Genomic DNA, 15429 nt, shown 5'->3' with positions numbered 1-15429 from the left:
TGTAATGATTCTGTTCACAAAGATGCTCTGTTAGTAAGTGCCACCAAGGTGAGACTGTGCACAAGGATTGGCCTCAGTTTGTACGGTTCTGTTCAATTTATGCCATGGCAGATCGTTGGTAGCCTGTGTTTCGTGCTGATACTCACCTGTGTTTTACTTGGCCTGCACACATTCGAGTCCTTGTTACTGATTTTGATAGGAGGAGTTCACGTTCCAGTTAACTCTTGGCATTTGTATTTCAGTGGTCTTACTGCTTCTGTATCTTCTGTTTCCTTTATCGTGTACATAGGCTTGTCTGTTTGTCTGTCGCGTCCAGCTTTCTTAGGTCAACATCACCCATTTCTTGTATTAGCAAACTGAATGTAATTTTTTCCCTTCTAACTTTTGCTAACATGATCTAAGCGCCTGCCAGAAAATGCCTCTTACTAACCCATTAGAACTAATATTAAATTGCTGATAAATTTGCTGATAGTTTACTCAGTTCTCTTGAAAGCATACATGGTAGTTTTATCCCTTCTTACCATTTTATTTCTTTCATATTTAAAAAATGCTTATGATGGGATGTTTTATATATAAATATATGTATATAAACATATAGAACGTGCTAACCATGAGACATAGCTATCAAAGAATACTCCTAAGCCCCCCGTCCAGTTTAAGAATTGGGAGTATCACTGGTGGTGTTGTGTCTACCTATGTGTTCCTCCCTTACCTTCAGGCTTCTTCCTCTCCCCTGCCTCAAATACTCTCTGAATATTTTTATTAGTTCTTTTTGGGTGTTTTGGGGTTTTTTTTTTTTTTCAAGAATTTAGTATAAAAATTCATAGCGTATGTATCATTAGTTTTATTTAGTTTTGAGATTTAGAGAAGCGTATTTATAGAAACATGCTTAGAATGACTGTATCATTTTTCAGCGGAGCTGAGACACTCTGGGGGCAGGGAAGGGTTGCTGTTAATAATCATGGGACAACAGGCATAAACTAGGAAGGTTCTTGGCAGAACAGGAAATGCGCTTACCCCCTTCGTACTGTAAATGGTCTCCTAGAATTTACTTTTTTAACTAAATATTTTGTTTCTAAGATTCATCCATATTTTAGATAACAGCCATAATTTAGCACGTTTCGATGTTATCCTTTCTTTCAATAATGTTTGTGCTTACAGAGATTGTAGTAAAACCTGGATTTACCTGCTTTTAACATTTTTAAAGCTATGAATACTCTGTATTTCAGAATTCCTGAGGCAGTGTTTGGTTATGAGATGGTTTTTGAAGCATCACCTACCTAAACATAGGAAAGTCATATGTAAGCTACCGTATTTGTCGAGCAAGAAAGCACTGCTTTCTAAATTGGATCGAAAGCGCTTTTCTCAATAACTTCAATGAAAACTTTTCTGAGGTGTAAAGATACTGTAGTTTTTCGTTTAAAATTCCTGACATGGGTAATTCACAGTCTGATGAATTGCGCATATACGTTTATCATTCCGCTGGGGATCTTGAAGCGTCCGTTTCACCCTTTGGGTTTTGATGTGGATAGAACAGACCCCACAAGAAAAGATCCCCCCTGGGACACAGGAGGGCACAGCCCCTGGAGGAGGCGGCTCGGCGGGGGCACTGGCTTCCGGGTGCGCGGCTGTGTTCCGTCGTGCGCATGCGCAGGGCGTGGCTGCTCCCGGAAGACAACGTGGAGGTCTGATCCTTATGGTCCCTGCAGGTGGGGGCCGGAATAGTATTCTGTGCCCACTTCCTGGGAAAGGAAGTTTTTAGTAGAAAGGTCTCAGGTTCCTTGGAAATGTTGTTTAAAGCATCAAGTTTGTTTTTAAACTCGGGTCAGAAATGCGAACTGCCCGGGGCCGCCATTTTTACTTCTCCCTCCACGCCAGGCAGCCCCTCTCCGTCTGCCTGGTTCGGGGAAGGGGTGACCCACCCAGCGCGGGGTCCGTCTGCGGGGAGGAACTCTCCTCAGGTAGATCCGCAACCGTGTTTGCTGAGCGCCGTGGAGGAGAGCACGGCAAATGGAACGTTTCTTTCGTGTTCGTGTTGTGAGAGAAGTGACCCGGGAAATGTGGTCAGCGGTTTCGGCACCTGTTGACTTTTCTCCTGGGTGGAATCAGGATAATACTTCAGCAGGATGGACTTTTATAATCCTCTGCTCGCACCTCCTCTTACTGGGGCTCGCTTCCTCGCTGTGTAATCTTGGACAAGCCTCTAAGCCTCTCCGTGCCTCAGTTTCTGCACTTGTAAAGGTAATAACCATCTGTCTTAGGGTTCCTGTAAAGTTTAAGTGTACTGATGCGTATAAAGCGGGCGCAGGGTGAGCACTCAGCGCGTGTTAGCTCTTGTGGTTACGGTTACTACTGCCTGGGACCTAGATCTAGGCTTGCCCCCGTGATGACTGTCCAGAGCAGCACAGTTGGTTTGGGCAGCGAGTCTTCGGATTCTTAATCCAGTGGTGTTGTAGTATAATGCAGAAGACACGCATGTAGAGTTTCCGGTGATGACTTGCTGTGTTTACTGAAGTCACTCAGTAGGACTGCCTTCGAGCTATCCGGGAACACACAATATGTGGTTTCACAAAGTTGAATCCATGTTTCTCCTAACTTAAAAAAGAAAAAAAAAAGGATGTAGGTTAGTGATTGATCTTCTTGGGGATTGGGTCTGAGAAGACCGAGGGGAGACCAGAACACAAAGGGAAAAGGAGAATCTATACCCTTGCTTCATTTAGATCATAGGCAAGTTGATCTTTGTGTGATGTGATGGGCAGGCAGTCTGATATATAATTTAACAATAGAGGTAATTTAAAAATCCAGAGTTATTTCTCACGCTTTTGCATGTATCAAGACAGCATCAACTAATTGATCAGTACCATCTTATTAGTGGCCAGGCACAGTTGAACAAGTTGCTCACTGAACAACGACATGGCCCAGAGGGGTAAGGTAAATGAGTGTAAAATTCAGGCTACTCTCCTGTGGGAAGAGGCGCCCTTTTTTAATTCATACAGAGGAGCCACACCTCTATCCGCATGCTTGCCCTGGACCTCTTGGTGGTCATCCTCCTTGGCTTACATCCAGATGCTACCTGTTTCTCCTCTGTCCCCAAAGCTGAGCCCAGGGATGTTCAAACATCGGTTTTGGATAGATGCTCATCATAAGACTTATGTGTTATTATCTGAAGGGGATTTGTTAAAAATCATTCAGGTTTTTGTTGAAAAAAATTTTGGTCTTCTCTTTCCCCCCACATAGCCTATATACCCTTGTTTTGTTTTGTTTTGTTTTGTTTTTTTAATGTATTTGTGTGAACTTGGTCATAGGTAATAAAACCATGTTTTAGAGATGGTCATGAATTCAGTTCATGGTTTTTTTTTTATTTAACCAAATGTGAAGACACCTTCCCTTAGAGAATAATTAGGCCTATTAAGTAGTCTTATCTTTTCCTTTTCCCATCCCGGGTCCTCATCTTGGAGTTTTGTGAATCCATACGTTAGATCTGATATACGGTATTTGCTTTTGAGTCTGTCCTGGTGAAGTACGGGTATCAGGTGGCGATCCCCTGATATCCTGCCCAGGGCAGGAGACTCCAACTGCTGCTTTAGGAAAGTCTGTTTGGAATTTCCATCCCCCTTTTTTTCTGTCTGTAATCTTGCGCTTTCTTTTTTCCCCTTTCCTTCCTCTTGTTCCCAGCACTAACTTGTGTCTTCTTACCTCACTTCTCTCCCATTACCTCCCGCTCTAGTTTGCTCCTGCCTCTCCGTGTGTCTCAGATTGACTCTTTCAATCATTGTCTTTCCGGCAAGTCATTGTTAAAATGCGCAGCTGGTGTGTAGCCCATAGCTGCGATGGGGTAAAGCCAAACTGTTGTGGGGGCTTCTTCCTACTGTTGGCCTCCCAGGGTTTGTAAAAAAAAGAGCAATCATTTTTCTCCATCTCTATCCTGGTAAATGAAATTGACAGCTAATGAGAACTATCACAGAGGTAGATAAACAAAAGCCCAGGAAAGCATCCCGAATGGCTGAATCTGTTTCTTGCCCGTTAAACCATTTCTCCACCCACTGCAAATTTGCCCTCCTATCCTGCTGCCTCACAAACATTGTGAGTGTCATGGGAACAACTACTGTGATGCACGCTGGCACTGCATCAGCCCTGGCACATCCCTAGCTCAGTGGGGCTTTTCCTTCCTGCGTTCTTTTGAAAAGCAGGATGGAGATTTTCTATGGTGAGTAGCCACATGGATTCTCCCTTTGTTTGCACATTATTGGGCTCCAGCCCTGCAGCAGTCTATAGTTAGAAGTTGAAGAATTTCAGCCCTGGTCGTTCAGTGTAAACCAGTGTCGGAGAAACAAAATGTATACGTTCTACATTCCCCCAGTGCCATGATACATTTTCTTGTTTTTACTTTTTGTCTTCATTTCTCCCTCCTCTTTATATTGGTGTATTTATATTTAGAGACAGAAATGAAATATCTTCATCTTTCCAGTTGGTAGTGTGCATGTATATACACATTTAAATCAGGCAAATCTAATGTCGGGTGCAATTGAGTTGAAAGGTCTGATGTTAGACATGTGGTTTCCCTTCTAATAAATGATCCCGTTGTACTTTTGCTGCTTACTGGCTCACATCCTAGAGTTATTTACCTTGGGTTTAGGAAAATAAACGATTGGGTCTTGAATGTATTGTGTAGGTCTTACACTGGGCCTCATTCGTCCTAACACGTAGCGAAGCTGACACAGCACATCAGAATGCATTGCTGTTGCCAGAAGATTTAGTGGGTGTTAATTTCACTTGTCTTGCCTCCAGAGCCAACCATGCCAGTTTACCAACAAAGCAAAAATGTAAATAAGCCCAACTTTTTTTTTTATTTTTATTTTATTGGCCAAAGGCTTTTGTCAGCTTTTTCCTCCATGTGCTGTAAGCAGCAACAGTGTTTAAATATTAAGAAGGGTGAACATACAGTGGGGAGTGGTGATGGGCAGGCAAAAATTAACTGTTCATAGCCCGATAAAACATTTTTATAAACACTTGAAATGTTCAGACTGCTGAGAATATTCATTAGTTTTGTTAACAGAGATCTAAGGATATTAACTGTAAATCTCCGAATAGATTTTCCTAATCCTTTCTTTTCTTTTGGAATTGGCATCTGCACCAAGTCCAATTTTAGGTGGAGTTAAGACCCTTTCATCTTTCATCTGACAGCAGAAGGGCCATTGATTATAACAGGCTATGACCAAAGATACAAATCTCTGTATTCACGTTAGGATCATGATGAATACATATTTGTTTTCATGGCCATTCCTTCTGGCTTCATCCCAGGTGCTTATTATAAGACCAGTCAAAGACCCCATCCTAAACAGAGATAAAGTTTCACCAAATATGAAAGTAAAACTCTCTCTTTTTAAATTTTATGTGCCTTGCTGTTTGAGGTCTCCCTTCCCACATCGCCCCTCCCCAGCCTGACTGCCAGACAGAAGAGGGCAAGTGAGACAGAGAAAGCGCACGCGAGAGGCTGTGGGTCAGGGCTGTTTAAGAGTGAGAGACCATGAAGGAGGAGGGCGAGGTGGAGCAAAGTCTTTCATTAATCTTTCCAGAGCGGTCCTCATTGCTCCGATCTTTAGCTCTCCATGCCTTCTCTCCTCTAGAAGCTCTCCTTTCCCTTTCTGTGCAGTTAGCTGGAGCATTTTCCGGGGGTCACCTCTGCACATGGCCCCCCAGGACACAGCTTCTTCCAGGAGCCTCCCAGGGGTGCACACCCCGCCCCCGCAGGCCCTCTGTGCCCCTTGACCTGTGCAGGCTCAGACCCAGCAAATACCTTCAGCTGCTATCCTTCGAGAAGGATCACGAGTTTTAAGAGCCTGTAGAATTGGTTTGCCAGGGATAGCCCTTTCACTCTCTTAAAGCACCGGTTACTTTGCCGTTAAGCCTTATTCTCTGAAGCATTATCATGTCAGTGCCTGGATGGTGAGCAATGCATCTGGCACACCAACCAGTCCTAATGAATTTGTACCCCTCAGGAAGATCTCAGATCCTAAAGGAATGAATTCCAAAAAGGGTGGCACATACTTCATTAAATATGGAAAATGACTCTTCGGGGGCGGCATTGTGGTATAGCCTATGTCAGCCCTCACCTGCTTCTACCCTCCACTTAGCCAAGTGAGAGCGAAGATGTCTGTGAGCTGCAGACACAAACAAGAAGATACTCTGGTCAAAAAACTAATTTTCTTGCTTAATTTGACATTCAGACAAGCAGATTCTGGAAGGATGCTATAATGGGAAAGAGAAAAATGAATTGCATTTAGGAGTTAGTCATAGGCTGGAGTGAACAGGAAGGATTTTAGTGAGAGGAAATGATAGTTCCTGGTCTAATTTGTCAAGATTAGTACCTATAAAATGAACACCGGAGGGTGCAAGCCGTATCTCTCGATTTTTTTAAACCCATTCCCCTTGGATTTTTAGAGCTGGTAGGACTGAAAGCCTAACCCATCCTAAATAAGGAAATTTTCCACTTTTTAGTTTATCTTTGCTTAAAACTCAGGGTAAAATTCTGAGTTTATTTCACTCTGTGTAAGTGGTTCCAAACCAGTTTCCTGTCATGGTCCCATCAGGAGCTTCTCAGGGACGGCACTGCAGGGAATGACACATTTTTTACTTGAAAGCGTGCAGAGTCCCCCTACCTGGTAATCTTATTTTAAAACATCTATCAAGTGCTCCTTTTTGGCTTCTCTCAAAGTGGAAATCCTGCAACAGCTTGTTGCAAGGAAGATGCGTGCTGCTTATTGGCAAGCTGAGCAGGAAAAAAAAAAATCCTTAAACACAAAATGCCATTGATACATCCGTGTTTTTAATCTGTGGCAGCCTGGAAAACATCAATTCAGCAGTTCTACAAACCGTGGAGAACTTCAGCCAGTATTTTTTTTTCCCCTTACAAAGTAAACTATTTGTATGTTATACAAAACAGTAATTTCAGATCCGTTCCAAATGATGCTTAGCAACATTTAAGAAAGCAACAATATATTTTGTCTTTGAGAGAGATAGGATTGCATCTCTATAGGGCTTCGGAACTGGAGCCTTCCCCTTTAGGGCACTAATGTAAAATTCAGACCAGGAGCCAGGTTACAGAGACTCAGCACTTTGTGGATGTCCTGGGTATTCTCCTGCTGTTTCTAGAGGGCAGGCTCCCCACTGCTGACCTGCCGCCAGATCCTTGCATTTGAAGCAGCTGCCCCCTGGTTCTGAGCTACCCTTTTCCTTTTGAGGCCCCTCCTGACCCAAGTCAGGTATTCTGGTAATTGGAGAAAAGCAGAAGTTTTTTCAACTCTTCCATTCCCAATCAGTTTCAAATTAAACCTCTTGCACTCCTCCCACATTCAGAAATAAGAGAACATGAAGATTTTCTCAAAATACACGTTTCCAGGTGGTTTTGCTCCCCCTCTCAGTTAAAATTAAGTTATGCAATTCAGTTTAAACTCTCCTCGGTTTCCATTGCCTTTCTTTGGTCTTCTGCATACGAAAACATGAAAAAGCCTGTGTCACCAGGCTAGTACTTTGTGTCTCCTTCCCGCTCTGTAAGATTAGCTGTGACTGATCCAGCAGTCCACGCCTGCTTCTCCATTACTTTTTTACACTGTTCACAGAAGAAGCGCTTCAAATCACCTTGTTGACTGATTTCAGTTCTTGAGCTGAGCAGACTGTCAGCCCTCTAAACCTGGGCTTAACTGAGTGTTGCTCCTTGAATCAGCAGTGCGCTGCGACCAGTGAAATGCCGTTGGCATTGACCTGCGCTGTTCGCTGTCTTCATGGGGAGCGAGGAATCAGAATGGAGAGTACCAGAGCTTTTGTGAACTAATCTTAGCCTGGAAGTAAAAGTTTCCCAAATCATTCGACTATGCATTTTGTAAAATGATGATAAAATGAATAGTATGTAAAAGTCAAGATGCCCCTAAAGCTGATTTTACAAACTTCTGATCTGTGTTACCGTATTTTCTATATGGAATAGATACCAGTTGTGAAAGGAACAGAACCCTTTTACGGTGGGTGTTATGTTTATTTCTCTCTGTTCCCATAACCCTGGAGCCAGGATTATGATGATGTGTTGATTGATTATAGCCGTTAAGTCTCTTACTAATCAGTTTCATCACTTACTCTCAGCTCACACCCTTGCACCTTTGATTTCTCTTCCATAACAGGGTGATATGGGTTGTCATTGACTAATGAAGAACAGAATTGGTTTCGGCATGAGACAAACGGAATGCCGACACCAATCCTAAAATGCATTAATCTTTAATAATTCACATCTGCATGTTTATAAATGATATAACCAAGGATTGTTAATGTTGATATTCTCCCTTCCAAACAGAAAGTGACATAGGAGTTTGTACTTGCAAACTACATTAAATGCATATAGCTGAATGCCAAGAATGTGACCTTGCTGAGGATGCCAAATGTATTAATTCATTGGGTGGCTTTTTGAAAAGGAGCATGTTGTACTTTTGCTGTTGGATAAATCAGGTGATTTCCTGAGGAAGGCCAGCTGGCCCAATGGCTCATTTTCCTTCCGTCCTCATTTACCGTTCTCTTTCATTCATTAATTCCGCCAAGTGCTGAATGTATCTTCTTTTGCGGGCATATTTCTAGGAATTGGGGGAAATGCACTTGAACGTGAGTGACCAAAGGCCCTGTCCTCATGAAACTTAAATTCTACTGGGAAAGCTGGGAAGTGAGCAAATAAGTATGTAATTTATTGTCAGGTATTGTGGTGGGGGGGGGGGTGAGGTGGCTTCTTTTAGATGGAGGTGATTGGGGAAGGTGTCTCTTAGAAATTCATATTCACACTGGGAACTCAGTGAACAAAGGGCAGAAGCGAGCCATGTGCATGTCTGGGAAAAAGGTGTCCACGAGGAGAAGCGAACAAGCACACAGGCCCCCAATCAGCAGCGCGTTTGGTGTGCTGGGCCGGGGAGACACAGGGAAGTCACTGGGACTGGAGCACAATAAAGAGGCGGAGATGGGGGCAGAATGGGTAGGCAGTTAGATTAGAGAGTGATCAGTGATCAAGAGCCAGTTTTCAAAGGGCATGTAGGCTATGATTAGGATTTAGGAACTTACGTGGCAGGTAGAGAAGGCAGAAAATGGCACAATCCAATATAGGCTTTAAAAGGATCCTTCTGGCTGCTGAGTGGACTGTAGGGGGCGAGGGTGGAAACGGGGAGATGGGCTTAGGGGGCTACTTCATTAGCCTAGGGGAGGTTGGTCATGTCTGGATGTGTGAGCAGCAGAAGGGAGCAGAAGGGTTTTGATTTTGACCCCTAAGATTGGCTTCTGTACAGTGGAAGACAAAGGAGGAACAAGTATTTGAAGGGGGAATCAAGTGTTTGGTTTGGGACATGTTACATTGGAAATGTGTATTAGGCGTCCAAAGGGAGATTTTGAATAGGCGCTGGTTCTAAGAAGAATCGGGATTCTAAGCAGAGGTCTCAGCGGCAGAAGTAATTTTGTGAGTCATCAGGGTTCTCGATGACATTTCCTAGGGCACCCAGCGTGCATCCGGACCACCTGGAGGGCTTGGGAAAGCAGGTGACTGGGCCCCACACCCAGGTTCCGATGCAGTAGGCTTGGGGTAGTGTTGAAGAATTTGCATTTCCAGCAGGTTCCTAGTTGGTGCTGAAGCTGCTGGTCTGGGAACTGCTGACCTGGGGAACGAGTGAAGGTCATTGCTTCCCAACACTGGCTGACCGAACATCCTGAGAGAGAATGGGTGTGAGGCCCAGCCCCAGAGCTGCCACGTTCCTGGGGCTGACTGCCATCCTCCACCAGTACTTTTTAGAAAGCTCTCCAGGTGATTCTTGTGTGTAACCATGGTTGAGAAATACTGAGAGAAGAATTCTGAGGACTGAACCCTGGGGTGCTGAGAAATGTAGAGACTGAACAGGGAAGGGAACAGCCAGTGGTGTAAGTGGAAAACCAGGGAGAGTGAAAGCGTTTCTAGAATATGGAGAGAACCAACTGCATCCAGGACAGCTTTGTGCTTTCCTACAAGTGTCCCGAGGGCATATTTTAGAGGGAGTCGGATCTGTGTATGTATTGGTCATAGGAAATTTTATGGATAAATGGCTCATTTCTTTGGGGCAGCATATTGCCATTTTTTTTAACCTTCCTATAAATAGGTTGTGATTCAGGTGAAATTATAATGTCACAGGAAGAAAATTCTTGTGATAAAATAACTGCTATATTCTTAGGCCTAACTCAGAAATTAATAGAATTCCTAGTTTCACAATTTTTTAAAATCTATTTCACACAAAATCCAAAAATTTAAATTCTACTTGAAAAAAAGACAAAACCTTTTATATTTTGAGAGCTGAACCTCAGTATATAGGTTTTTTTGTTCCGTTTTGTTTTGTTTTGTTTTTTGTGTTTTGGTTTTGTTTGTTTGTTTGTTTTTTCCCTGTGGCATCAATGCCTTTTATTAGAAGTAGACAGATGGACATCTCAGCTCTTTCCACAGTTTGGCTGTTGTGGACATGGCTGCTGTAAACATTGGGTGTACGTGCCCCTTCATATCACTACATTTGTACCTTTGGGGTAAATACCCAGTAGTGCGATTGCTGGATTAGAGGGTAGCTCTAATTTCAACTTCTTGAGGAACTGCCATATAAATGGATGGATAAAGAAGACGGGGTCATATACCCAATCTTTATTTATATGTGTGGGTATATTATATACATAATATATACACACACATATATGTACATATATACATACACACATATATATACACCCCATCTTTATACACACACACAAACAATGGAATATCACTCAGCCATCAGAAAGGACAAATACTTACCATTTATATCAGTGTGGATAGAGCTGGAGGGGATTATGCTAAGCGAAATAAGTCAGTCAGAGAAGGACAGTTATCATATGGTTTCACTCATATGTGGAATATAAGAAACAGTGCAGAGCATCATAGGGGAGGGAATGGAAAACTGAAGGGGAATTCATCAGAGAGGGAGACAAACCATGAGAGACTCTTAACTCTGGGAAACAAGCCGAGGGTCCCTGGAGGGGAGGTGGGGGGTGGGGGTCCTGGGGTAATTGGGTGATGGGCATGAAGGAGGGCATGTGATGTGATGAGCACCGGCTATTACATGCAATTGATGAATTACTGAAACTAATGATGTACTATATGTTGGCTAGTTGAATTTAAATGAATATATATACACATATATATGTATTATCTATCTTTATATGCATATAAAAAGAAGTAGAGGGAACTAGTTCAGTATTCCATGTTTTGATAGTACTGATTGTGATTTTATGTCAGCTTTTTGCTCCTGGAGCTGAATTCCTTTTGGCTGGAATGTCCATCCTGCCCCTCGCTGGCCTGCTAAACTCCTGCTTATTCTTGAAGATCCAACTCCAGCGGCTTTCCCTTTGTAAAGTCCTGCAGAACCATCCACGTGAAAGAGAGTCCAGCTGGCCCTCCATGGTCCTGCAGCTGGCCCAGGGGCCTGTCGAGGGCAGCGAGCACTGCTTCCTTTTAGCCCCGGGTGCCAAGCATAATGCCTGGCAAATCAGAGCACACTCAGTAAATGCTGACCAAATTAAAGAGCTTCCAGTTCACTTAGAATAAACAGGAACTCAAGAAAAGTAAGTTCTAAAATTGATCACTTAGATGACCTTTCCTCCTGTGGGCTGGGAGCCCTTGTCCCTTTGTATTTCACAGTTTATGGGATCATTTTGTTTCCCTTTCTCCTGAACGAGATTCCATGGTGACGAATTACTTTACTTTCTTTTCCCTAAGAAATAGAACCTGAATAGTAGTCGTGTAAGCTGTGTCAGTCTAAACCAGACCTCTGCATTTGTAGACCCTGCCTGATTTTAGTCCATCATGCACAGAAATTGTGCCATTTAAATATGATAATATAATTCTGAAGCTGTCCGATAGCCAACTTTTTTCATCATCTCATTATTTTAAATATCTACTACTAATAACTAACCCCATTTTCAAAGAAAATGGCCGATTAAGAACAGATTGGCTATGGGGAGTTTTGTCATTACCCTGATAATATTCCCATCTCCTAAGTAGGTGGCGTCCACATTGCCCAGATAAACACGGAGTAGGGAATGTTAGCTCGTGCAGCTGGAATCTGGGCTTCAGCAACACATGACTGCTTGCTTAGGATATTTGAGGGACGCGTAGGTGGTTCAGTCAGTTAAGCGTGTACCTTCAGCTCAGGTCGTGATCGCGGGGTCCTGGGATTGAGTCCTGCCTCAGGTTCCCTGCTCGCTTTCTCCCTCTCCCTTTGCTTCTACTCTCTCTCACATAAATAAATATTTAAAAAAAAAAAAGATATTTGAAAGTGACAACGGGAAGAAGATAAAAATGTCTATTTGTGGAAAACACACATTTCAAAGGCGTACTTGCTGAACACGGACTTGAAGTCCTGAAATAAAAGAACTGATTAAAAAAAAATCCACGAGCAGGTGGTCCAGAACATCTTCCCTCCTGTCTTTGTTGTCACAGTCATATCCTGCACTCTCAGAATGACCCCCATACCAGAGGCCCTGTGTGACCTGGGCTCGGCTCGCCACACCCCTCTGTCGTCAGCTCTGAGCGTGTTGCTTTGCCCCTGGCCAGCTTCCGTTCCGGGCCATACTCTTCTCTGCAGGGACACAGCACTGAAAACACGGCTGCCACCTCTCCCAGCTGGGCCGCCCCTACTAGCTCTAAATAGAAATCATAAAGCCATGTAAAGTATCGCCCATACCTCTCAGAACATAGAGATTTCAGCCAGAAGCCTTGCATTTCTTTAAGTTTTTCAGCATAATGCAATGTTTTAGCCCTCTGTCAATTTTAAAAGTAATGTTTTTGTTTTTGTTTTTGTTTTTTTAGAGAGGTGGGAAGTGATGGGGGGGAAGGGACAGAGGGAGAGACAGAATCTTAAGCAGGCTCCACACCCAGCGCAGAACCCAGTCCGACAACCCTGAGTTCATGACTTGAGCCGAAATCAAGAGTCAGATGCTTAATCGACTGAGCCACCCAGGCTCCCCTAGAAGTAGCTTTATACCAAGAATTTAGAAGTCTTAAGTTTTATCACAAAAATAAGCATTCAGGATTTAGTGTAATTACAGATACAGTAGATTTTTAAAGCCTTCAGAGAATAGTACATAGTATTTTAGTACATAAAATGACAGTTCCATATCTACATAAAAAATACATACAAACCATGTTGCTGGGCACCTGGGTGGCTCAGTCAGTTAAGCGTCTGCCTTCAGTGTAGGTCATGACCTCCAGGTCCTGAGATCAAGTCCCATGTCAGGCTCCCTGCTGGGGGGGAGTCTCCTCCTCTTTCTGCCCCGTCCTCCCACCCAGTGCTCACTTGCTCTCTCTCAAATTAAAAAAAAATCTACAAAGAAACCATGTTGCCTATAATACTGGTATTTTATCTGTTGATCCCATATTTAAAGATACTGTGCTATTTTCCTCAGATTCTAATATTTAATAGCCAAATTATGTATCTTTTCCTATGTTATCATTTGTCTGCAAGCAGCAGAGAAAGGCCCAAAGACTGACCACGTGGCCCCCCCTCCCCGGCTCTGGGAAGCAAGGTGTTGGGCCCCGCGAGGCACCTGAGCACTGCCGTGTGGGTTTTTGGCGTGGATACGGGGTGATTCCCGTGCATGCGTGTCAGCGTGTGGCACTTTTCACAGCTCCTCCTGTGTGCGGTTGAGAGTTGTCATGACATGTGGGGACCCAGAATGAGAAATCTGTGACAAGAGAGGAGGGAGGCAAAGGAAACTTTTATTAAAGGAAAGAAAGTGCCTTGGCTTTAAAAAGGCCCGTCTCTCTCAGGCAGCACAGAGCAGCGATCAGTGGAAAAAAGGGAGCAGGCAGGCGCCTCATCTAATCTTTCTCCTGGGGGCCCAGGTGGACAAATTGGCAACCCTGTTCGCAGCTTTTTTTTCCTCTCCCCTTTGTACCATAAGAACTGCTAATCGGATCCATGCTGCTGCAACTGTGGTTAGTTATTAACAGAATAAAAGCAGATTTCTTCAAAAGAACGGGTGGGGGAAACGACTATACAAAATTGCAAGGTTGTTAGAATCTTAAATGCACAGCAGTCGATTTTTCCCTTATTCTGAATTATACGATGAATACAAGTCTTTCATCTGTCACTATACCCATTTCTTCAGAAGGCAGCCAAATATTAAGCTTCTCCAACAAAAAAGGAATCTTAGAAAGAGGAAAAATATTGAGGAGGAATAAGAATGGGTAAGAGTGGGGGGAAATTAGGTTTTGTTTTTATTAATTTGTCCTAGTGAGAGAGATATAAACTGCATGCTCGATCTGGTTTCCCCTCCCCTTCCTCCTACTTTACATCAAAGGGGGGATTAGAGCAGATTTCGCTGGTAGCCGTCCTGCTTTCTGTGTCTGGTGTGGTGCCCGAGTCAAGTGCAGAGCCTACCAGTTCCTCACAGGCCCTGGAGTGCCGGGGGCGGGGCGGGGGGCTACACCTCCTGGGCCATGCTGGGTCCATCGGAGCACATGTATACTTCCCCCACCCCGAGGGGGTTGTCTGCACCCCACAGATCTTCGGATTGGATACCCGAGTTCGAAAGCTGTTGGGAAGAGGGTGTGTCTGTGAGGATGCGCAGTATGGACCGGGAGCAGATTTTCAGTCCGGTAGTGTGTATATTTCAGTGCATCTCTGAGATGCCCGAGACGCCCAAAGATGCAAGTGGCTCCCGCTTTCCACCAAATCACATTTCTAGTCCTGTCACCAGTTTCCTGTGTTTGGCTTCACACCTGAAATGAACTAGAGTCAATAAACTTTCCCTGAACTTTTGCCTTTGATTTACTGGCCATTTCTTTTCTCCACAACCACGGTTTAGTTCCTTCACCGGAGTAACTGGGGTGCAGGGAGTGCAGACCATCTGAACTGAACGGGGCTCGGGGGGGCGTGGCCGGCCACGGGGAGCCACATTGCTCAGGCCACGAAGTGCCCATAGGGCATGAGTGAAAATCTTGCTTCTGCAAAACCAGAAACCACCTTTCCCGCTCCTTCCAGGCCACTTGGGAAAAGTCCAGACTAAGCTCTGACAGGAGACTGAGAATCTCCTGTATGTAAGTGTTTGAGGACTCTGGTTTATCTTCAGTCAAAGCTTACAGGGACCTGAACAGTAAAGTCTAGAAATCGGTGTTGCCCTGTATTTCCTGGCTTGACTTGTTGAACACCTACAAGAGCCCGTTCAGATCTTATCTCAAGTTCTCTGTAGAAAGTGTCCACCCAGAAAGGCCTGGAACGGGTTTCAGATAATCAGACTATTGAGCTGACTTCCTTGTGAGAGACATGACGTAACTTTAGTATATTTAATTAATAAAAGCAGGCAATTGGAAAAATTCTGGTTTGAGTCCAGAATCCAGGGGGCTAGATGAAATAATAA

The 15429-nt window shown here is 43.9% G+C and overlaps 1 protein-coding gene across 6 annotated transcripts in view; it reads left to right on the top strand.

Annotated features, from left to right (window-relative positions):
• The window catches only part of ARID1B (AT-rich interaction domain 1B), a gene marked incomplete at its 5' end in the record, with an annotated part of 439771 nt that overhangs the window by 313055 nt on the left and 111287 nt on the right, over nt 1–15429 (top strand). The gene's annotated exons all lie outside the window — the stretch shown is intronic.

This window comes from Martes martes (genome assembly GCF_963455335.1).
Source record: "Martes martes genome assembly, chromosome: 6".
NCBI classification, from domain to species: domain Eukaryota; kingdom Metazoa; phylum Chordata; class Mammalia; order Carnivora; family Mustelidae; genus Martes; species Martes martes.
Note: the sequence above shows the minus strand (reverse complement) of the source record. Positions and strands in the feature narration are given on the sequence as shown.